The 23,216-nt window shown below is 43.8% G+C and overlaps 1 protein-coding gene across 5 annotated transcripts in view; it reads right to left on the reverse strand.

Moving 5' to 3' along the window:
* ZMYND11 (zinc finger MYND-type containing 11) overlaps positions 1-23,216 on the reverse strand; it is a 124,689-nt gene that overhangs the window by 87,157 nt on the left and 14,316 nt on the right. Inside the window, exon 1 of one of the 5 annotated variants that reach the window (XM_027592004.2) lies at positions 7,338-7,358. The exons of the other annotated variants lie outside the window; for them this stretch is intronic. The gene's annotated coding sequence lies outside the window, so the exon portion shown is untranslated. Of the gene's footprint in view, positions 1-7,337; positions 7,359-23,216 lie in introns of those variants that run through there. 5 annotated transcript variants of the gene reach the window in all.

Genomic DNA, 23,216 nt, shown 5'->3' on the forward strand with positions numbered 1-23,216 from the left:
TTTTTATGAATCTGAATTTATTCCCTTTAAAGGACTTATCTTTGACTTTGATCAGTCCCTGAATGGGTGTTTGCCATGAACCAAAGATAGTATTTACCCTAAAATTATAAAAACGATGAGCTACAGCCATGTTTTTATTAACAATATTTGAAAGTTAGGAAAAGAAAAGCTATGAAAAACTGAACTTCTCTTATTAATTTATACCTGTCCTTTACAAAAAAATATACATGTAATTACTACAGTCTGAATACAATTGAGTTGCATATGACCAGTCAGGTACATGTGTTCATTAATTGTTAGATCTGGAATAAAAATTACTAAACAGAATGTTACATTCTTGTAATAGCAAAGTACCTGCCCATGAGAACCTGAAAACCTGAACTGAAAAGAAAAAAATCTGTTTGAAAGGCATCAAAGAACAAACACTGAAAACTTACAGAATTTAAGATCAAGGAAAACAAAAAACCAAGAGGTAAGTCACATTTCTCCCATATAGGCACCTGGCAATTCTGGATGAGCAGCTAAGAATATGAGCAAATCTTTGAACAGAGACACAGCTGAGAGGATTAAATTAGAACTGAGTGCCTGGTATGGGAGGAGGGTAATACTGTAATCCCCCAAACTTTAAATTTGGACACCAAAGGGCTGCAACCTAGGAGTAAGAAAACTACAAAGAATTCAATCTTCACATATAAAATAATTACCTAGCAAAAAATGAAAGTAGCTAATTAACTACAAAATTAACTACCATTTTTCTTAGACTTCAAATCATCTCAACTGCTGATGAGATTAACGTAATCTAGGACTTCTGGGGCCCCTGGCTGTCTGTCAGAAGCAAATATGAATCCTCTCTGGATAACATCATCCTGAATTTCACTTCATTCCTATAATTTTTCATTACAGTATCTAGAACACATGTAAAAATAACCAAACCCACAAAGAGTAAGACGGTATCACCAAAGGGCAAGAAAAGCAAAACAAAATTAGAAGCAACCTGCAGGAAGAGGTGTAGATGGTGCATTATTAGACACAACCTTTAAAATAACAATGCTTGGTATGTTCAAGAAATTAGAAGAGTCCTAACTTCAGCAAAGAACATGAAATGAAGTTAGATGGAAAGGACAGAATTGAAAAGGTTCTATAACTAAAGCACTCCATGAGTGGTTTACCATCAAATTTGATACAGATGAAGAGAGACTTCATGAACTGGAGGGTTATTTTCAAAAGGAAGTAGCCAAAGAAAGCATGGATAAACAAGTAGAGGCACACATGGACATACTAAGGTCTAACACATTTCACTTCAACCCTAAGAACAGAAAGAGGAAGACTGAAGAGGAACTGACTTTCAGAGAGATAGTGGCTGATAATTTTCCACAACTGGCAAAGAGTCTCAGAATCAAGATTCAGTCCCAGAAAACAAAAGACAACTACACCTAGGCATTTCACAGTAAAATTGCTCCAAGCCAAAGATAAAAGGGAAGAGAAAGTCACCAGGGGGAAAAGCCATACTACCTTCAAATGAGCAGTAATACAACTTCAAGTGGACTTGTCAAAACAATGGACGTCAAAAGATAATGAAATAATGTCTAAAAAGTTCTCAAAATAGTTGCCAATCAAAAATTCTATGCCTGCAAAAATGAAAGGTGAGTATAGTTTATATAAAGCAAGACGTCGTCACAGTAGTCCCACAATATAAACACTGGAGATGTTCCTTGGGCAGAAGGAGAAGAATCCCAAGGATTGTAAAAACGGACACAGAGCAAGGAGAAAGGAACAGACGTAGGGAAATCTAAGTAAATGCTGAGTGTACAAAACAACAACAACGTCTTCTAGATTTGGAACACACAGAATTTAAATATTTAAGTTCCCTGCATTATCTGGGAAAAATAACTTATATTAGACCTTGATACATGAAGGACAGAAGTTACTGCCTCTAGAGTAATTAATAAAAAAACAGTTAGTAAAAGAACACATAAATACCAAGCTATTAGATGGGGAAAAAAGAACACAAAATGCTTTATTAACACCACTCCCAACAACAAACAAGAAAGAAAAAGGAGCAAGATGGATAAAAAACACATTATGATGACATATTAAAACCCAAACATATCAGTAATTACATTAAATCTAAACAGAGTAGCTTCAATAAGAGACAGCAATTTTGAGCCTGGTTTTAAGACAAAAACTCAGCTATATGCTGCTCTCAAAACACAAAAATATAAGCACACAAAAAGTTTGTAAAGAAAAGAGTAAAAAGAAAAAAAAGTACCATGCAGAAATATTATCAAAAAGAAAGCTGGTGGGGGGGGCGCCTGTGTGGCTCAGTCGGTGTAGCATCTGCCTTCAGCTCAGATCATGATCTCAGGGTCCTGGGATCGGGTCCCACACCAGGCTCCCTGCTTCCTGCTCCCTCTCCCTCTGCAGCTCCCCCTGCTTGTGCCCTCTCTCTTTCTCTAATAAATAAATAAAATCTCTAAAAAAAAGCAAGCTAGGAAGAGTGTAATAATGAAGTATCAGTAAGGAAAAACAGGGTCATTTCATTATAATTAAAAAATTCAACTTATTAGGAAATAGTCTAAGGTTTATGTACTTAACGTATTGTCAAATACATTTGTCAAAACAATTGACAAAACAAAGAAAAACAGACAAATCCAATCATAACAGATTCTAACATCTCTCTCACAACTGATAAAAAACTACTAAATACATAGAAAATTTACAAAAACATTTAACAAACCAGACCTAATCTATATAAACCTCTTCAGTCAACAAGTGCAGAATGAACATTCTGTTCACACACACAATGTTTACAAAACTGATCACATACCAAGGAGAGCAGGTCTCAACAAATTTCAAAGGACTGAAATGATATAGTTTGCTCTCTGCCCACAGTAGAACTGAAGAAGAAATCAGTAACAAAAGATAACACAAAAATTCCTATGTTTTTGGAAGCTAAAAAACATACTTCTAAATAACATATAGGTCACTGAAATAAGTCACAATAAAAATCAAGAAATATAACAAAAGGAATGAAAATATAATGAAAGGAATGAAATACTAACCATCAAAAGTTTTGAGATGTACTTGAAATTTACAGCCTAACTGCATACATAATGGGGGGGGCTAAAAAGCAATAATCTAAACATCCGTCTTGGGGCGCATGGGTGGCTCAGTCGTTAGGCGTCTGCCTTCAGCTCTGGTCATGATCCCAGGGTCCTAGGATCGAGCCCCACATCAGGCTCCCTGCTCTGCGGGAAGCCTGCTTCTCCCTCTCCAACTCTCCCTGCTTGTGTTCCCTCTCTCGCTTTGTCTCTGTCAAATAAAATCTTTAAAAAAATAAAAAATAAACATCGATCTCAAGAAAATCTAAAATAAAAAATTAAACCAAAAAAGTGGAAGGAAATTGCACACACACACACACACACACACACACACGGAAGAGAAATCAATGAACTACACAACAAACATACAAAAGAGAGATTCAATAAAAGGAAAAGCTGATTCTCTGAAAAAACAAAATTGATAAACTCCTGGTTAATCTACCAAATGACTACCAAAACAGACACAAAAAGAAACAGAAAACCTGAATAAGTACTAAAACTTTTCCTACAAAGAAAAACTCCAGAACCAAATAGCTTCCACCTTGTAGTCTACCAAACATTTCAAGAAGAAAAACAAAACAAAACAAAATAAAACCCACCAACTTTACAGAAACTTTGAGAATAGAAAAAGAGGAAATACATCCCAAGTTGTTATGTGACAATAATGTAATAACCCTGGTATCAAAACCTGAAAGGGACACTGAGAGAAAGTTATAGGCCTATGTCATTCATATTCATGAATGCAAAAATTCTAATAAAAATATTAGCAAATCAAATCCAGAAATACATAAAGTACAATACCGCGTGACCAAGCTTGTTAGAATCCTTGCAGTTCACCCATTAACAGAGTAAAGAAAAATAATAAAATCAACTCAATAATGCAGAAAAACTTTGGATAAAATTCTTCATCCAAACACTCAAAGCAAAATAGAAATAGAACGGAAACTCCTTAATCTGAAAAAGGGTATCTACATAAAACCAACAGCAGAAAAACCAGACTCAATGAAAAGATAAAAGTTTTAGCTCTACAAATGAGAATGAGTTAAGATACCCACACTCACCACTTCTATTCAACATCGCACTAGAAGACCTAGTCAGAGCAGTAAGGCAAGAAATAAGACATATATGGACTGGAAAAGAGTAATTACAACTGTCATTCAGAGATGACATGCTTCTCTCTATAGAGAAATCCAAAAAAATCTACAGATGAATTATTAAATTAATAAACGTCTTCAATAATATCAGGAGATCAGAGAGGAGGTGGGGCTTATGCACATCTCTTGTCTCTAATTCTCAGAATTGTTGCTGAACTCAGCTAAAAGCCAAGGGACCTGCTGCATGTTAGAATGGACATAAGTGAGGGGCACCTGGGTGGCTCAGTCAGTTGAGCGTAGGACTCTCAATTTTGGCTCAGGTCATGGTGTCAGGGTCCTCAGATCCAGGCCTGCGACAGGCTCCACACTCAGTGGGGAGTCTGCTCAAGAGTTCTGTCTCTCGCCCTCTGCTCCTCTCTCTGCTTGCGCACGCTCTCTCACTCTAAAAGTAAAGAAATCTTAGGAAAAAAAAAAAAGATCGGCCATAAATGCACTTCCTGCCTAGCAGTAACCCTAGCAACCAATCAGGTATAGATTAGTTTAACTACAGCCACACCAGCACCAATCACATTTCGTTCAAAACAACTTATATAAATTCCCTCTTTCCTCTTTAAAACCTCTAACCTCCTTTATCTCTCCAGAGCACACTACTGATTTTAGTCAACTCTATCTCCCAGATGGCAATCCTTAAGATTCCAAGTAAATGCACACATTTTAATTTGCAGGTTGCAGTTTTGTCTTTCATTGGTCAACCCTAATAACAATGAGTAAATGAAAAAAATTAAGATATTATTTACAGGAGCACCTGGGTGGTACACTCAGTTAAGCATCAGACTCTTGGTTTTGGCTCAGGTTATGATCTCAGGGTTGTGAGATCAAGCCCCATATCAGGCTCCGCACCCAGTACAGCATCTGCTTTCAACTCTCTCCCTCTGCCCCTCTCCCCCCAAAATAAAGAAATCTTTAAAAAATGTATTATTTACAATATCACCCAAAAAAGTCAGATCTAGGAATAAATCTAACAAAAGATATGCAAGATCTCTATCCAGAAAGCCACAAAACACTGAGAAAAAGTAAAAATGACTTAAATAATGGAAAAATGCCTCATATTCACAGATTAGAAAATTAGTATTATAAAAATGTTCTTTCCCAAACTGATTTAAAATTCAGTGCAAATCCAATAAATATTCTAGTAAAATTTTGTGTGTAAATTAACAAAAGGGTTCTGAAATTTACATGGAAATGTAAATGGTCAAGAATATTTATATGGAAATATAAATGACCCATAATATAAACAATTAAGTAACAAGGCCATAATGAATAAAATATAATTGGAAGACCTGATATCATATATCAAAACTTATTGTAAAGCTACAGCAATTAAGACTGCATCAAATAAGGATTTGGTGACAAAGAGTCATAAATTCATAGAAATTAACAGAGAACTCAAGAACAGACTCATGCGTCCATGGACACCAGACTTATGTGACAAAGAAGGCACGGCAGAGCAATGGATTTAAGGTAACACTTTCCATAAACAATGCTGAGTCAATTAGATACCCACATGGGGAAAAGAAAATCAGACAACCAGTACAACACACAGCAAAATTAATTCCCAGTAGATTATATAAACATATAAGCTTCTAAAGGAAGTGTAGCACACTATTTTAATGACCTTGAAATGGGGAAAGCTTTCTTATATAGGAAACCCACAAAAAGCAAATTGCTAAATAGGACTACAGTAAAATTAAAAATTTCTTTTTGAGGCGGTATCACTAGGGCAGCAAAAATTAAAAGACAATACCAAGTACAAGCAAGGTATGAGTCAAAGGAATTGGCATACTCTGCTAATTGAAGTCTAAATTGGTACACTGCTTTCAAAAACAGTTGGGAATTATACATTAAAGTTGAACGCTCTACTCCTAGGTATATATACTCAACAGAAAGGCATGTACATGGTCACCAAAAGATACGTACAAGAATTTCAAAGCAGTGGAGGCAGCTGGGTGGCTCAGTCAGTTAAGCATCTGACTCTTGGTTTCAGATCAGGTCGTGATCTCAGGGTCACGAGATCCAACCCGGCACTGGGCCCCACACTCAGCACAGAGTCTGCTTAAGACTCTCTCCCTCTGCTCCCCTCCCCCACCTCTCTCGATCTAAATAAATAAATAAGTCTTTTTTAAAAAAAGAGAGAATTTCAAAGCAGCAGTATTTGTAATAGCCCCAAACTGGAAGTAACTCAAGGTCCACTATCCTGGACTGGATGGAAGTATCATGGTTTAGTCATGCCATGAAACATAGTAACAACTACATAACAGTGAAACTGAATGAACTAACTAAATGTAAAGGAAAGCCACTCACAAAATAATACATGATAACCAAACACAAAAAGTTCAAACACAGCTGATCAGAGGTTCTAAGATCAGAAAAGTGAGGACAAGGAGGAATTCTCTGGGGTGAGGGCACATTCTGCAATGCTGTTAAGAGTCTGTTTCTCGGGGCGCCTAGGTGGTTCAGTCAGTGACGTGTCTGCCTTCAGCTCAGGTCGTGATCTCAGGGTCCTGGGATCAAGTCCCGCATCGAGCTCCTGATCAGCGGGGACCCTGCTTCTCCCTCTGCCTCTGTCCCCCACTAGTGCTTGCTCTCTCAAAGAAAAAAGAAAAAAAGACTCTGTTTCTCCACCTGGATTGTGATTATATGGGTATATTTACATAGTGACAATTCACTGAGCCATGCATTATGCTAATATTGCCAAGCTCACATTCCTTTATGTTTTTCTTCCAAAAATTTTTAAGAGGGAGAAGGTTAACATAATATAAACAATATCCTTATCTGTATTTATCCACTGAAAACATTAATTCACTGAAAAATAACATTTATTATTTAAGTAAATCACAAATCATTCTCTACACGCATATCATTTTGCATATAACTACAGGAAAGAAACTGGGACTTATAAACACTGAAGAGCTATTGATAATTTTGTATTCCTTGCAAATTACCTTAAAAAGTTAAAACACCAAACCATTTCCACCTAGACTGTGTATTTGCCAATTGATGTTACAATTAAAGAAAAAGACTGAATCACACACAAAAGTGTAAGTCTGCATGTCTTACTGCCTTGAAGCTAAGCCAGACTGACCTTTCACAAAGAGAAGGACTGCCACAGGACGGATTCCACGGGCACCCTGACAACCAGCGAGGGGAGAGTAAACTCCATGCAGACCCTCTGAGGGCAGATGTGGGATGAAGACAAATCAACTTGCTTGTCCTCCTTCACTTACTGCACACTTGCTCGAAGGAAATGCAAACTTTACTTTCAAGAAATTTCTGAATTATCATAACAGTGCATCTGTCCTAAATTTATGTGGTGCTGGACCCCTGAGTGGCTGAGTCGGTTAAGCATCTGCCTTCGGCTCAGGTCATGATCTCAGGGTCCTGGGACCCAGCCCCGCATCCGGCCCCCTTTCAGTGGTGAGTCTGCTTCTCCCCCTCCCTCTGTCTGCTGCTCCCCCCTCCTTCTGCTCTCTAAATAAATAAAATCTTTTTTTAAAAAATGTATGTGGTGCTTCCCTTGTTCAGTCACTGAAACCAAAATGCACCACAAAGGAGGGCGGTGGGAAGTGGGGAGTGATGATGGCAGGGGCCTCTAGAAACTCATCTGCCCAGAAAACAGCTCATTGTTGGAAAATGTCAAACCAAGGTGCTTTGGGTTCATGCAATCTTCTGGCTTTATGTTCTTAGACCTGAATCCATGCCTAAAAGGACCATGAAGCCTTTAAAAGGTATACATTGCCCTCAGTCCCTGGTGTAGGACCATCAGATCTGTAAATGGACCAGTTAAAAGACTATCCCTTGAAAATGTAATGGATTTATTAGGAAAATGTAAATCAAAACTACATAAGATAAAGTCAAAAAGGAACGTTTTAATAGATTTTTGTGGTTTTAAGTGACTTGTCTTTGCAATAATCATTTACTGCCAGTAGACTATTTTTTTCCATTAAGTTAATGGTACACATCATTATATTTGAGTTTTTAAACCTCACTTTAAAGTAGAATAATTTTTATGACATATATTAGTCTTCAGTACGATCAACACCGAGATTCAAGTTTTGGCAGACGTGTCACCCAACACCAGCCAACAAGGAACCACCAGAACCACCACGCAATTTAGCCCACAAATTTGAAAAGCAACACATAATCTTCGCAGAAAACACATAAGCAGCACAAAGTCAAGCGTTTTTCCTACTGTTACGCCTCATAGAATTTTAAATACTTAACAGTCCACTTCTAGGAGAAATAATAAGAATACTTCACCATAAAGATAAATTTACATAGAATCTAAGACTAAGACTTTTAAATAAAGCCACGTCTGAACATGTGTATTTTCTTCCACTTGGCAAATGAGTCTGAAAAGCCATGAGAAATTCTGATGGACAACTACTGTGCAATCCGCATAAAGTCCGTCTATGTCAATGAGGACACAGGTGTCAGGACCAGGTGGGGTCAGGAGTTCTGGGTCCTAGGTTCTGCCTGCCTCTAGCTGGACAGCAGGACACCAAGAGCCAGGGGTCTGTCCATCTGCCTCTGCCAGCCCTCCCGTCACACTGCCCGCACACCTACAGGGCCAGCGCCACGCCCTGGAGACAAAATGCTCACCGGTGGGGACAGACGGCCTGTGCGGGAGGGGAAAGAGGGGCCGGCTGCACTTACAGCTGGGCTCCTGCCACGTCCTCAAGCTAGCTGCTGTAACCACCCTGTCTACAGAGCTTCTGTCCTCACCCAACACCTTCACAACCTATGGATAACGTCTGTGTCTGAGTCTGCAGGACCAATACAGCAGGAGTCACAACTATCCAGGACGCCTCTGTGCTGATTCTTGGCTGTGCACGAAGATCAATGGCCTTGTTCAGAACAAAACCTAAAGTATTCCTCCCGCTCCTACGTCTGTCACAAATCCTCACAGCCACCACTCCTAACCCTAACCCCAGCCCAAACCATCCCTGAGAAGACCCCACATGCCACGGTCAGAACCCAAACCATCCCTGACGGGACCCCTCATGCCACAGTCAGAACCCAAGCCATCCCTGACGGGACCCCTCATGCCACGGTCAGATCCCAAACCATCCCTGACGGGACCCCTCATGCCACGGACAGATCCTAAACCATCCCTGACGGGACCCCTCATGCCACGGTGAGAACCCAAACCATCCCTGAGAAGACCCCACATGCCAGGGTCAGAACCCAAACCATCCCTGAGAAGACCCCTCATGCCACGGTGAGAACCCAAACCATCCCTGAGAAGACCCCACATGCCAGGGTCAGAACCCAAACCATCCCTGATGGGACCCTTCATGCCACGGTCAGAACCCAAACCATCCTTGAGAAGACCCCTCATGCCACGGTCAGATCCCAAACCATCCCTGATGGGACCCCACATGCCACGGTCAGAACCCAAACCATCCCTGACGGGACCCTTCATGCCACGGTCAGAACCCAAACCATCCCTGACGGGACCCCACATGCCACAGTCAGAACCCAAACCATCCCTGACGGGACCCTTCATGCCACGGTCAGATCCCAAACCATCCCTGACAGGACCCCACATGCCACGGTCAGAACCCAAACCATCCCTGACGGGACCCTTCATGCCACGGTCAGAACCCAAACCATCCCTGAGAAGACCCCTCATGCCACGGTCAGAACCCAAACCATCCCTGAGAAGACCCCTCATGCCACGGTCATATCCCAAACCATCTCTGATGGGACCCCCTCATGCCACAGTCAGAACCCAAACCATCCCTGAGAAGACCCCTCATGCCAGGGTCAGAACCCAAACCATCCCTGATGGGACCCCTCATGCCCACGGTCAGAATTCAAACCATCCCTGAGAAGACCCCTCATGCCAGGGTCAGAACCCAAACCATCCCTGAGAAGACCCCACATGCCATGGTCAGATCCCAAACCATCCCTGAGAAGACCCCTCATGCCAGGGTCAGAACCCAAACCATCCCTGAGAAGACCCCACATGCCAGGGTCAGATCCCAAACCATCCCTGAGAAGACCCCACATGCCACGGTCAGATCCCAAACCATCTCTAAGACCCCACATGCCATGGTCAGATCCCAAACCATCCCTGAGAAGACCCCACATGCCACGGTCAGATCCCAAACCATCCCTGAGAAGACCCCTCATGCCAGGGTCAGAACCCAAACCATCCCTGAGAAGACCCCTCATGCCCACGGTCAGATCCCAAACCATCCCTGAGAAGACCCCTCATGCCAGGGTCAGAACCCAAACCATCTCTGAGAAGACCCCTCATGCCACGGTCAGATCCCAAACCATCTCTAAGACCCCACATGCCATGGTCAGATCCCAAACCATCCCTGAGAAGACCCCTCATGCCAGGGTCAGAACCCAAACCATCCCTGAGAAGACCCCACATGCCAGGGTCAGATCCCAAACCATCCCTGAGAAGACCCCACATGCCACGGTCAGATCCCAAACCATCTCTAAGACCCCACATGCCACGGTCAGATCCCAAACCATCCCTGAGAAGACCCCTCATGCCACGGTCAGATCCCAAACCATCCCTGAGAAGACCCCACATGCCACGGTCAGATCCCAAACCATCCCTGAGAAGACCCCTCATGCCCACGGTCAGAACCCAAACCATCCCTGAGAAGACCCCACATGCCAGGGTCAGATCCCAAACCATCCCTGAGAAGACCCCACATGCCACGGTCAGATCCCAAACCATCTCTAAGACCCCACATGCCACGGTCAGATCCCAAACCATCCCTGAGAAGACCCCTCATGCCACGGTCAGATCCCAAACCATCCCTGAGAAGACCCCACATGCCACGGTCAGATCCCAAACCATCTCTAAGACCCCACATGCCACGGTCAGATCCCAAACCATCCCTGAGAAGACCCCTCATGCCACGGTCAGATCCCAAACCATCCCTGAGAAGACCCCACATGCCACGGTCAGATCCCAAACCATCCCTGAGAAGACCCCTCATGCCCACGGTCAGAACCCAAACCATCCCTGAGAAGACCCCACATGCCAGGGTCAGATCCCAAACCATCCCTGAGAAGACCCCACATGCCACGGTCAGATCCCAAACCATCTCTAAGACCCCACATGCCACGGTCAGATCCCAAACCATCCCTGAGAAGACCCCTCATGCCACGGTCAGATCCCAAACCATCCCTGAGAAGACCCCACATGCCACGGTCAGATCCCAAACCATCCCTGAGAAGACCCCTCATGCCACGGTCAGATCCCAAACCATCCCTGAGAAGACCCCACATGCCACGGTCAGATCCCAAACCATCCCTGAGAAGACCCCTCATGCCCACGGTCAGAACCCAAACCATCCCTGAGAAGACCCCACATGCCACGGTCAGATCCCAAACCATCCCTGAGAAGACCCCTCATGCCACGGTCAGAACCCAAACCATCCCTGACGAGACCCCACATACCACGGTCAGAACCCAAACCATCCCTGACGAGACCCCACATACCACGGTCAGAACCCAAACCATCCCTGACGGGACCCCTCATGCCCACGGTCAGAACCCAAACCATCCCTGAGAAGACCCCTCATGCCACAGTCAGAACCCAAACCATCCCTGACAGGACCCGTGAAAACACTCTCCCCTGCGGCTGCTGGCCAGGAAAGAGAGCCTGCGTGTGAACCGGGGCTCTGGCTGGCATGACCAGGAAGAGCTATCTGATTGCACAGAAGGTTCTAGAGGGGGCAGGGGAGCCAGAAGGGCAGGCGGAGGCAGGGGAGGGCGGGAGAAGCCCGAGGGGAGAGAAAGCAAAAGGAAAGGGAAGCCAACAGGAGCTCTGGAAAATAATGGTTTTTCTTAGGCTACCCCTGGCTGCAGTGTACGTGATACATCAGAGAGGAGAAAAGATCACCAGGACTTCATTTTGGGAATCCAACACGGGGGCGAGGTGAGTGTCAAGGTTTCTGGCCTACACAGCGCACGGAGTCGGGGTGTTTCCAGCAGAGGTGGGACTGCAGAAGGTCGTGCCGTGTGCTCGGATTTTGGATCTACCAAGTCTAGGTATGTCTGAGACACTGGTCCTCAAGTGGGTGTGGGCCAGGTGCTGAGGCGCTGACAGCACGAGCTGACCGAAACCATCACTGCCGAGCAGAGAGTGGGGCAGGCAGAGGCCCCGGCCCAACGTCTGAGACCAGGGACATGCGGCCTGGGGAGAGAAGACGTGACCGAGGGGCAGATCCAGAAGTCCGTGCACACAGGGTGTCAAGGAGTGTGGAGTGCTGCTGAGAAGCCCCAGAAAGGACCGAAAAGTGCGCACCTGATTTAGCACAACACTGGTCCCCGGCGACCTCCAGCAAGAGCCAGACTGGAGTGGCTTAGGGAGGCAGAGGAGGTGCAGGAGCAGAGATGGCAAAGAGAACACACCTCAGAAGACTGGCCGGGAAAAGGGAAAGATTAGACAGAGTTGCTGGAAAGAGATGGCCATCACGTGGTCTGTGGTTTGTTCAGAATCGATGCTCAGTTTACTTAAATACGTAAGATTTGTTTTAACCCCAGTCCCAACCCTCCCTACCCAACTCTGCTACCCTAAGGCGATCACTGTCAACCACCTTTAGTCTTGTTTTGGGTACTCACCTCAGGCTCTGTAAATCTCGTGACCACCTACGCTGTCCATCTCTTTCAGGTGTATTCTCCCCTCACCCTCATGCTACCTTTCACCCTCTCAACAGTTGTACCACAATTTCTGGTAAGTCGATACCACTCGATGTGGTATTTTTAGGACAGTGCGAACATTACCGAGATATGACAGTCTCCTCCTCCCCATGCTCTGACCCACACATCCAACTGCTCCCCCAGGGTCCTGTGTACCGTGGGGACCCCAGCAGGATCCTCCCTGGGCAGAGAACAGGGCGATCATCTCAGGGACCATCCGGGGCCTGCAAACTGTTCACAGATCTGCTTCACCACTGTTCACAATGGGAACGCAAGCCCAGGAGCTGGTGCTCCATCATGGCCAGATGGAGGTCTAGACCTCATCCCCCCATTTCCATCTGGCATCGCCCATCTCCGTTGGGCCTCAACCAGAACGGCTCCAGTCCGCCCTTTGCAGACTCACTTCATGAGTTCTGCATGACAGAGAGTAGGGGCCAGGTGCTGCACAGACCAGGACAAACCACGCTGTTCTTGAACCCCGCCATCCGCCCTGCCGCCAGAGCAACCTGCTGCTTCCAATTCCTGAGATTCCCAGTACTGTGGGGCCCAAACTGGCATGACTCCGATCCTACCCTCCTGAGGCACTTAGCTACCCTGCCTGCTAAGTCAAAAAACACTTCACGCTCTTCTTTCCAGTTTACAAAATGCTTATGACATCTCTTCTGTGCTCTGGATTATCCTTCCTTTTGTCCTCATAGTTTTATGCGCTTTACTCTTTTTAATAGGATTTCAGGAAAGAATACATGTTCAATTCATCATGTTTTGCCAAAACGCACATTTGAACTTTTATTTCAAATGCGAAAGACTTGAAAATGTTTTGAGATCCAGGAAGAGGATTCACTTGAAAGGCTAAGGTTGACTACCCAAGAGCGAAGGACTCTACGGCCTCTCTGGAAAGCCAGAAGGCAAATCTGAACCAGCGAAGGGGTAATCAGCCTTTACTGGGAACATAAAAACATACGCAACTGAGCAATAGTTCTAGTCAGATTTGAAAAGATGAGTTCTTCCAAGTCCAGAGAATACTAAAGAAAACATTCTCTATTTGAGAATATCCCATATTACTGAGATCAAATACAAAAGAGTTAGTAAAAGGACAGTACTCAATTTTCTATTGCTCAATCATATAAAGTGGGGAAATAATAAGGGCCTTGCAGTTAGCTTCAAGCCTTTGAAAAATAAAAACCACAGCTATGTGCTCACACAAAACCTGCACTGTACCCATCTGAGCGGTTCTCACACAGCACATTTCTTGTAATTGCTTGTTGGTTCTTCTTCCTTCTTCACTGTGTGTTCTGTAGGATAGAGGCCCATCACCGTCCAGCACCATGTCCTACAAGCCTGACACACAGTAGGTATTCGACAAGTATTTGTTGTATGACTAAGTCTGAATTTAGTAATCCCAAAGTGCAAAATACCATAGCCTGTGGAGGCAAATAAATAAGCATAACTAAATAAAATTTGGGGTGCAGATCGGGTAATGAGAACTTTTCCATTTTGAAGAACAAAGCTGGAGGCATCACACTCTCCGATTTCAAACTGTATTAGGAACACTGCCGTACAGTATGTTTGAAAGTTGAGAGGAGATCCTCAGAGTTCTCATCACAAGGAAAACTCCCTTTTTCTCTTCTTCCTTTACTTCTTTTCACACCTGTGTGAGATGATGGGTGTTAACTAAACTCTGAGGTAGCTGTTTCATGATGTAAGTCAAACCACAATGTGTACACCCGAGACCTACACAGCACCCTGTCAATTACTTCTCAGTAAAACTGGAAGAAAAATCCCTGGAGACAAAAACGGTATTACAGAACTATCGTAATGAAAAAGGTATGGTATTGGTATAAAGACAGGCATATAAATCAATGAAACACAGAGAACCCAGAAAAAACCCCACACATATATGGTCAATTACTTTACAGCAAAGAAGCCAAAAATACACAATCAGGAAGAGGCAGCCTCAGAAACAAGACAGCCACATGCAAGAAGAATGAAAATGGACCACTATCTTACATCATACAGAAAATCAACTCAAAATGATTAAAGATTTGAACCTAAGACCTGAAACCATAAAACACCTACAAGAAAATATAGGGGTTTAGCTCCTAGACATCGGTCCCTTGGTAATAATTTTTTTTTTTTTTTGGCACCAAAGCAAAGGCAACAGAAGCAAAAATAAACAAGTGGGATATCAAATTAAAACAGCTCCTGCACAGCAAACAAACCCCCCACCAAAAAATGAAAAGGCAACCTACAGAATGGGGGGAAATATATGCAAATCAGACATCTGATTTGGGGTTAATCTCCAAAATACATAAAGAACTCATACAACCCCCCAAAAAATAAAAATAAATAAAAATGTTTAAAAAAAGGACTCATGCAACCCAACAGAAAACAAACAATCCAATCTAAAAATTAGCAGAGAATATCAACATAGGCGTACCTCCTCTTACTGCACTTGACTTTATTGTGCTTCACAGACACTGCATTTTTAACAGATTAAAGGCTTGTGACAACTCCACCAGCACACACTCTCAAATAAATAAAACAGCTGTCTCAGAGAGATACCTACACCTCCATGTTCATTACTGCATTATTTACAACAGCCAAGACACGGAAAGGATTTGTGTGTCCGTGGACAGATGGGTAAAGAAAATGGCGTGCACACACACACACACACACGTGCACACACACATGCACACAGTCCCCGGAAGACTATTCAGCCATAAAAATGGAGGCGGGGGCGTCTGGGTGGCACAGTCAGCTGAGTCTCTGACTCTCGGTTTCAGCTCAGGTCATGATCTCAGGGCCCCAGGATCGAGCCCGGTGTCAGGCTCTGCACTCGGTGTGGGGTCTGTTAGAGATTCTCGCAAATAAATAAATCTTTAAAAAAACAAAACGGAACAAAGTCCTGCCATTTGTGACAGCATGGATGGACCTTAAGAGCACTCTGCTACGTAAAACAGGTCAGAGACAAGTTCAGAGACAAGTACTCTGTGATCACACTTCCATGTGGAAGCTTAAAAAAAACAAGCTCAGAGACACAACAGGAGGGAAGGAGGTTAAAGGTCAGAGGGCACAAAGGTCCAATTCTAAGACACACAAGTCCTGTAAAGTACAGCACGGTAACCACAGTTAATACCTCATTATGTATTTGAAAACTAAGGAAGAGTAAACCTTAAAAGTTGTCATCACAAGGAAAAAACCATGTACATGAGGTGACAGAGGTTAACTTATTGGGGTGATCGTTTCACAAGAAAACTCCTCAGGTTGTACGCCTACAACTAACGTTCTATGCCGACTCTATCTACATCGACATGTCTTTGTGTGCATTCTGAGCATGGCAAAACACACATGCACACGCGGACCCAACGCACAGCTCCACCACCTACTGCAGATTTCACCATAAAATGGAAGTCTGCAAAGAATCAAATTCTGAAAGAGATTTGGGTTGTAAACTCTTACAAACAACTGATTAAACCAACAAAAGGGGCATATCATCTTGATCTAAAAATTCTGGAACTGCAATGTGAAACCAGAACTGTTAGTTCTCCTGCTTTGCCCTAAACAATTTCAGTTTTATATAAAGTGGGTAATCTATCCAACTCTAATGAGTATTAATGTACAGAAATTCTTCTATTGACTCTAGTACTTTACACTTCTAACAGCAGCATAAACATAAAAAGCTTAAACTTCCTAAAATGTGAAAACTTTCTGTTCAAAGAAGAAACAAACTTTCCCTTTCGTAAGAATGTCATCTGCAAACAAAAGGAGTAAAGCTCATAACTACTCATTTCTGTGGGGACAGAAAGAACTAGAAAGATGTCAAAAACTGAAAGATTATGGGGCGCCTGGGTGGCTCTGTCGTTAAGCGTCTGCCTTCGGCTCAGGTCATGATCCCAGGTCCCGGGATGGAGCCCCGCATCGGGCTCCCTGCTCAGCAGAGAGCCTGCTTCTTCCTCTCCCACTCCCCCTGCTTGTGTTCCCTGTCAAATGAATTAAAAAAAAAAAAAAAATCTTAAAAAAAAAGGCTGAAAGATTAAAAAGATGAAAAGATTGGGTTTCTTTTTTAACATTTTGTAATGTAAAACTAATTAAAAAGAACACAAATGTCTCTCTCCTTATAGAGCAAAGATATATAAGTATCCCATGAAAATATAACAAAGAGGTGAAAATATTTGCTTTTAGACAACACTCCTAATTTTGCATTCCCATATTGTTGAGCCAAGTAAATTTTTTTAACCAGTAATCTAAACTGATGTTATCATTGGAAATTTATGAAATTACAAGCATATGCATTGCATTTTTGTCATAATTTTGTTTTCTATTGAGATTTTAAGTTTTTAATTCCTGTTAACACTGTAATATTAGTTTCAAGTGTACAATGTAGTGAATCAACACTTCCATCACCTGGTGCTCATCACAGGTGCGCTCCTTCATCCCCATCACCTGTGTCCCCCATCACCTGTGTCCCCCACCCCACCCCACCCCCCACCACCTCCCCTCTGGTGACCAGCAGTGTGTTCTCTGTAGTTCAGAGTCTTTTTGTTTCTTCTTCTTTCCTCATTTTTCTTCAATTCCACATGAGTGAAATCATATGGTATCTGTCTTTCCCTTATTTTTGCTTAGAACAATCATCTCTAGCTCCATCCACTATGTTGCAAAGAGGTGATTTCTTAAGTACTTTTTCTAAAATATTTTGAATACCTAAACATTAACTCTTTAATATTAAAAGAAACTACTGTTAGCTATCCACAGCAGTTCACACTAAAAGCATACCTAATTTTGTTTAATGAGCATAAAAGAAAATAGAGAAGCAGCGCTACGATCAAGTCTCTTCAGTAGAAAATGCTTTCATGAAGTGCTTCTTTTCAAAGCCCGTCCTCTAGTCATCATGCATCCAAGGTCTATGAACACCTGCTCCTTGCCAAGCACTGCTCTAGGTACTTGGACAATCGTGGACAAGTCAGAAGGGGGGGGGGGCGACAAGAAACTAAAAACGAGATGAATTCACATAGTGCCAAGTCCTATGAAGGACACAAGGCTGCCGCGATGGTTAATTTTGTGTGTCAGTGTCACAGGCCACAGGCACCCGGATGGCTGGCTAGACACGGTCTCTGGGTGAGATTAACACCTGAATCTGTGGACTCGGCAGACTTCCCTCCCCACTGTGAGTGGGCCTCCCCTGATCCACGGGGGACCTGGGCAGAACAAAAGGCTGAGGCAGGAGGGAGGTGCCTTTCCTGCCTGTTGAGGTGGCCATCTGCTCTCCTGACTCGGGACAGGGATTTACACCATCAGCTCCACTGGCTTTCAAGCCTTTGGACTTGGCCAGGAGCACACCACCAGCTTTCCTGGTCTCCAGCTTACAGATCTTGGGCCCACCCCCACCCCCAGCCTCCATAAACACACAGCAGAGCCTTCACGATAAATCTCCGTTTGTGTGCATGCACGCGTCCTACGGTTTCTGTTTCTCTGGAGAACCTTGCCTAACACAGCTCCTCTGCTTTGGTTGGTCAAGTTGCTATGGTAGTCCTTAGTGTTTGCTCACCAAATGCTTGCAGTTCTTGTCCCCGGCACTGGGAGGACTGCACTTCCCTGCTATCTGAAAACTAGACTTGGCCATGTGACTAGATTTGGCAAATGGATTCTGAGTAAAAAGGATCTATGCCAATTCTATTTTGGAAGGTTTAGAATCTATGATCTGCTATGCTTTTTTCTTTATGCCACGGGTAATGACAATGCTCCAGATGGTGGCTGTGTCATCCTAGGTCCCAGAATGAGGACAGTGCACAGCAGAGCTGTCAGCCAATCTGGAGGGATGCATCACATGAGGAGGAATCACTGTTCTTCTACACCACTGAGATGTGGAGGTCGCTTGTTACTGCAGCAGAACCTAACCAATCCCGACTCTCCTAGAAAATTAAGGAGATTCTATTTGAGGTAAGACCTGAATGATGAAAAAGAACCAGTTGTGCAAAGGGAAAACACGTATTTTAGGCCACAATGAGAAAGCCTTGGATGGGGGACAGATCAGGAGTGGCAACAGAATCTGATTTAAGAAGGTAATCCTTAGATGACAGAATAGAGATTTTTTTCTATTCTACCCCCTTCTCTAAAAGTAACAAACAAAACCAAACAAACATCTTTTTTTTTTAAGGTTTTATTTATTTATTTGAGAGAGAGAGAGACACAGCAAGAGAGGGAACACAAGCAGGGGGAGTGGGAGAGGGAGAAGCAGGATTCCCGTGGAGCAGGGAGCCCGATGCGGGGCTCGATCCCAGGACCCCGGAACCATGACCTGAGCTGAAGGCAGACGCTTAACGACTGAGCCACCCAGGCACCCCAAAAAAGTACCTTTAGACACTGACATTTGAGGGAACCTAAGAAACAGCCATCTGGCCCCTGACATCCCTACAGTAAAGCCCATACACAATTTTAACTAGCTTTCCAGTGCCTCACACTTCAATATGGACACATCCAAGGGTCACCAAACACTGGAGAACAGCTTCTCAGTAAAAGAGAAAAAGGTCATTTCACGCAAACAGAAAAGGGGGCGGGGGGACAGGGGACTTAAACAGAAAATGCAGGAATACTAAGGATTTTCAAAATATGCATAACTAATGTCAAAGATACAGAAAAGGAATTGCATCTATGAACCCATAAACAGAATACTATAAACAGGAATATTGAAAAATTTTTAAAGACGATAAATAACACATTCCCTTAAAGGAACAGAAGATAAAGTTGAGGCAATGGCCTATAGAGTAGAACAAAAAGACAAGAAATGCACAATAGGAGACCAGAGGAGAGAATCTGACAGGTGATACGCTATCTGAATAACTAGAGTTTCAGAAAGAGACTCTGGAGGGGAGAAAGAGATTCAAGAGAAGCTCATAGCACTGAAGAGCAGGCAGAAAGGGCCCATCAGGCGCCCGGAGCAGGAATGGCAGGAAGACAGGGAGCAGAAGTGCCTCCAAGTTGCCACAACTGTGGGGAGAGGCCACACACTGGGATGTGTCTGATTTCTCAACCGCCATGTGCAAGCCAGGAAATGATGGGAGAGCGCCTTCTAAATTCTAAGGAAAAATCTTTTTTTTTTTAAAGATTTATTTATTTGACAGAGACACAGTGAGAGAGGGAACACAACAGGGACAGAGGCAGAGGGAGAAGCAGGCTTCCCGTCGAGCAGGGAGCCCCATGCGGGGCTCGATCCCAGGACCCTGGGACCATGACCTGAGCCGAAGGCAGACGCTCAACGACTGAGCCACCCAGGTGCCCTAGAAAAAATCATTTTCAACACGAATTTCCATAACTACTCAAATGATCAACTAGTGAAGTTTGAATTTTTAGTGAAGAGACTTTCCATCTGCAGACAACTAATATGAATAAATACACCATAATCAAGGAAGCCCCGGGAATCCTGTGCTGTCCCAGAACAGGACCAAATGCAGGAAGCAGACAGAGAAAATTGCTGGGCCAAGCGCTCTACAGCCGACCCCGAGAGACTCCAGTCCACATCAGACAGAGCACGAGAGGGGTCAGGGTAAAATGGAGACTATCTTAGATTTAATAAACACACAAATTTATACTATAAACAATAAACAATACATATAAGTTTATGGATATCCTTGCAGAAATCTTAAGTAAACTTTTTGCAAGCAGAACCAAACAGCACATTAAAATAAATGCAGTTTTCCAGGAATGAAGTGATGGGTCGACCTTAGGAAACACATGAACATAATTAATGAGAAGAACTTAGAAAAATGTGATCACCTCCGTAGGTGCTGAAAAAGGGCTTGACAAAATTTAACATCCATTCATGTAAAAAACACAGACTAAGGAGTACTATATGTACATATACATGTATATAGCAACAAAGCCAGCATTCCTGAAAAAATATTAAGAGAATTCTCTGCTAAAACAAAGAGTTATGGGTCCTCACTACAACCATTCTTCCCGAATTCTGCACTGGAGGTATTTTCCAATGCAGAGACACAGCAGGAAACAATCAGAACAGAAATTAGGGGGGCCAGGGTGGGTAGCACTATCTCTATTTGCACATGATGCAGATGGTATGATTATGCATCCAGTAAAAAGAATTAATGAAAACTACAACCAAAATACTTTAATAAAATGGGGAAAAAAAGTAACATATAGCAATCAACATCTTCATATGCATGAACAATAAAGTTAAAAGAAATATAAAAATACATCTCATTTACAAAAACAAAAGATAAAATAAACTGAAATATCTGAGAAAAACAATATGGTGAGAATTATAAAATGCTCTTGAAAAACATAAATATATAATTGAATCGATGGAAAGATCTACCACGTTCTTGGGTAGAAGAAAGGCTCAGTATCAACAAAATGCCAATTCTTCCTATGCTAATTTATAAGTTAATGCAATAATACTCAAAATTATTTTTTCTGGAGCAAGAAAACATTTTTATAGAAGTTCATTAGGAAGAACAGCAAAAATTTCCAAAAAAAGAAAAACAGTAAGAGCTAGCCCTAGCAAGAATACATAATTATTAATAAATACAATTAATACAGTGGGGGTACCAGCACATGAAAAGACAGAGATTAACGGAACAAGATAAAAAGTTCAGATTTAGCCCCAAGTGCTTACAGAAATCTATTCGAAGAGTAATCTACTCCATTTTAATTAACCATTTCTTGCCTATCAGACTAGCGGAAATAGAAGAGTGTGGCAATATCCTCTATGTACCTGCAGAGCAATCACCATCCTCCTACCCTGCTGGTGGGAACACAAACGGCAGTCTCCTTGTGAGGGAAGGTGGCAGTAACCCCCAAAATCGCTTATGCATTTACAATCACAAATGTTATGCGCACAAAGCCATTTATCACAGTGCTCCCTGCAATACTGACTGCTTCAGTATAGCACGGGGCGCCCACACAGTGGAGTACAAAGCAGGTATAAAGAAGAATGAAGCGTCATGTAAAAACGCAAGGAAAAAGTAGGCTTCGTAAAAATTAGAAGCTTTTGTGCTTCACAGGATACCATCACTAAAGTGAAAAGACAATCCAGAGAAGAGACCAAATATCTGCAAATCATATATCTGATAAAAGACTTCTATGCCTAACCTTAAACTTGTTAAAAAGACAACCCAATGCGCAATGACATGAACAGGTATCAGGATACAAGGAGACATTTCTCCAAAGAAGATAAACAAATGACCAATAAGCACATGAAAAGATGCCCAACACCATCAGTCGTTAGGAAAACGCAAATCAGAACCACAGTAAGATGGCACTTCACACTCGTAAGAAGCCGCAAACACACAGGCTGGTACCCTCATGTGGGAAACGAGGCAGACGCTTTTAAACTCTCTAGCAGCTTCTCAAAAGAGGAGGAAGTTGGCTATGACCTAGCCAATGAGGAAGAGAATTGGAAAGGTGTTGGTCAAACGGTACAGACTTCCGGTGGAAGAGGCGTTCTGGGGATACAGCGCACAGCACCCTAATTATAGTTAACCATACCATATTATACACCTGAAAGCTGCTGAGAAGCCAGATCTTAAAGGTTCTCACCACAAAACAGAAATCATAATTATGTGACGTGATGGAACTGTTGGCTAACTCCGTGATGGTAATCGTATGGGAATATGTAAGTGCATCCAATCAACACGTGGTACACCTTACACACGGCATCATGTCAATTCCATCTCCATAAAAAGGAAGGAAGCACTTACACGCGCTATAACGTGGAAGAACCTCGACAACAGTATGCTCAGTGACAGAATGCGGACACAGAAGGCCACAGGCGGCAGGCGTCTACCCACGGGAAACATCCAGGATGGGCCAATCCGCATGGACAGCACGCGGCGGGGGGGGGACAGCACGCGGAGGGGGGGGGCAGCGCGCGGAGGAGGGGGGCAGCGCGCGGAGGAGGGGGGCTGCGCGAGGAGGGGGGCAGCGCGCGGAGGAGGGGGGCTGCGCGAGGAGGAGGGGGGCTGCGCGAGGAGGAGGGGGGCAGCGCGAGGAGGGGGGGCAGCGCGCGGAGGAGGGGGGCGGCGCGGAGGAGGGGGGAGGCGCGGAGGAGGGGGGAGGCGCGGGAAGGGGGGGCAGCGCGCGGAGGGGGGGGCAGCGCGCGGAGGAGGGGGGCAGCGCGCGGAGGAGGGGGACAGCGCGGAGGAGGAGGGGGGCAGCGCGCGGAGGAGGAAGGGGGGCAGCGCGGAGGAGGGGGGCAGCGCGCGGAGGAGGAGGGGGGCAGCGCGCGGAGGGGGGGCAGCGCGGAGGAGGGACAGAGCCCAGAGGAAGGACAGCA

The sequence above is a fragment of the Zalophus californianus genome, chromosome 9 (genome assembly GCF_009762305.2).
Source record: "Zalophus californianus isolate mZalCal1 chromosome 9, mZalCal1.pri.v2, whole genome shotgun sequence".
NCBI lineage: Eukaryota > Metazoa > Chordata > Mammalia > Carnivora > Otariidae > Zalophus > Zalophus californianus.